A 2,444-nucleotide genomic window follows, 5' to 3' on the forward strand; every position below is an offset into this window, starting at 1 on the left:
CATGATATCTTTAGAATGGTAGTTCTGTTTCTCTGGGATGCCCCCCTGGTCTGTCTTAAGCAGTCACGGTAGTGAGGTATGTGTCAGGAGCCTCCAGGTTCATATTTCTCCATTTATATCCAGGAAGAAGAATCTTCTCTTTCCTCAGTCATTGAGCCAGAGCACTGGGCTTGTCTCTGGTTGGGTCCATATGCTCACTGCTAGACTAATGACCGTGACCAAAGAGTTCAATGTGCAAATGGCTCTGACTAATCGGGATTGATCCCACCCAGACCACATACCTGGGAATTTCTGGATCTCAGTAGAAAGGGGGGAGGGTTAAGTGGAGGCTGAGGAGGCTCCAGGGTGCCGGGGGGAGACGCCCTGGTCCTGTTCTTCATTACCAGTGCACCAGTGAGTGTTGCACGAGTGTTGTTGCTGTTGTTCAGTCACAGGCACGCAAACAGTGTCTGTCTGACTGTTTGCGACCCCGTGGACCATAGCCCGCCAGGCTCCTCTGTCCATGAGATTATCTTGGCAGGAATACTGGAGTGGGTTGCCATTTCCTTCTCCAGGGGATCTTCCTGACGTGGAGATCAACCCCCCATTACAAAATCCTGCATTACAGGCAGATTCTTTACCACTGAACCACCAAGGAAGCCCCATTAGTCAGTTGGGCAGTTATAACAAAATACCACAGACTGGGAGACTTAACAAAAAGTTTATTTTCTCACAGCTCTGGAGACCAGAAGTCCAAGATCAAGGCATCAGCAGGGTGCGTTTCTGTGTGACGAGCCTCCTCAGCTTGTAGATGGCCACCTTCTCCCTGTGTTTGTACACAGCATTTCTCTGGGCTTCCGTGGTGGCTCAGATGGTAAAGCATCTGCCTGCAATGCAGGAGACCCAGGTTCAATCCCTGGGTAGGGAAGATCCCCTGGAGAAGGAAATGGCAACCCACTCTAGTACTTGTGCCTAAAAAATTCAATGGACAGAGGAGCCTGGTGGGCTACAGTCCATGGGGTCACAAAGAGTGGGTCACAAAAAGTCACTGAGTGACTTCACACTCACATTCACTCATGCGGAAAGAGAGACCTCTAGTGTCTCTTCTTCTCCCAAGGATACCAGTCTTTGTGGGTTAGAGCCCACATCTATGACCTCAGTTCAGTTCAGTTCATTTCAGTCACTCAGTCGTATCCAACTCTTTGCAACCCCATGAATCGCGGCACGCCAGGCCTCCCTGTCCATCACCAATTCCCGGAGTTCACTCAGACTCACATCCATCAAGTCAGTGATGCCATCCAGCCATCTCATCCTCTGTCGTCCCCTTCTCCTCCTGCCCCTAATCCCTCCCAGCATCAGAGTCTTTTCCATGACCTGGGGAGTTCGACCTCATTTAACCTTAATTATCCTCAGAAATTCAATCTTCAAATACAGTCACATTGAGGGTTAGGGCTTCAGTGTACGAATTCGGGGTTGGTGGAGCAGGGACACAATTCAGTTGATGACATCAAACAAGGAGCAAGGCTTTGGACCACCACTGCTCTCCTCTGCTCTGGCCAGTATCACTGCAGAAGATTCCACATGCCATGGAGCAACTAAGCCGAGTGTGGCAACTTCTGAAGCCATGGGGTCACAAAGACGGGACATAATAGGGCTTGTATCCGCTCTCTCTTTGCCATACAAGGATTCAAGGAGCAGATAGCCATCTTCAAGCCAGAAAAAGAGTCTCACCAGGAACGGAGTCAACCAGCAACATGACGTCAGACTTCCCAGACTCCAGAACTTTAAGAAACAAATGTGCGGGTTTGGCTACCATACAACCCAGCAATATCACTTCTAGGCATACACCATGAGGAAACCAAAACTGAAAAAGACTCATGTACCCCTGCAATATTCATTGCAGCACTATTTACAACATCTATGACATGGAAGCAACCTAGACATTCATCAACAGATGAATGGATAAAGAAGCTGTGATACATATATACTTAGTTCAGTTCAGCTCAGTCACTCAGTCGTGTCCGACTCTTTGCAACCCCATGAATCGCAGCACACCAGGCCTCCCTGTCCATCACCAACTCCCAGAGTTTACCCAAACTCATGTTCATCGAGTCGGTGATGCCATCCAGCCATCTCATCCTGTCGTCCCCTTCTCCTCCTGCCCCCAATCCCTCCCAGCATCAGGGTCTTTTCCAATGAGTCAACTCTTCGCATGAGGTGGCCAAAGTATTGGAGTTTCAGCTTTAGCATCAGTCCTTCCAATGAACACCCAGGACTGATCTCCTATACTACTCAGCCATAAAAATGCATTTGAGTCAATTCATTAGATGAACCCAGAGCCTAGTATACAGAGTGAAGTAAGTCAGAAAGAGAAAAGCAAATATCATATATTAACACATATATATGGGATTTAGAGAGATGGTACTGATGAATCTATCTGCAGGGCAGCAGTGGAGATGCAGATA

General features: G+C 48.3%; 1 non-coding gene across 1 annotated transcript; it reads left to right on the forward strand.

Moving 5' to 3' along the window:
- Nucleotides 1-835: 835 nt before the first annotated feature.
- Nucleotides 836-907, forward strand: TRNAC-GCA. The gene has a single exon. It is a non-coding gene; the product is annotated as a tRNA-Cys (tRNA).
- Nucleotides 908-2,444: the final 1,537 nt, after the last annotated feature.

The sequence above is a fragment of the Bubalus bubalis genome, chromosome 1, assembly GCF_019923935.1.
Source record: "Bubalus bubalis isolate 160015118507 breed Murrah chromosome 1, NDDB_SH_1, whole genome shotgun sequence".
Classification (NCBI taxonomy): Eukaryota; Metazoa; Chordata; class Mammalia; order Artiodactyla; family Bovidae; genus Bubalus; species Bubalus bubalis.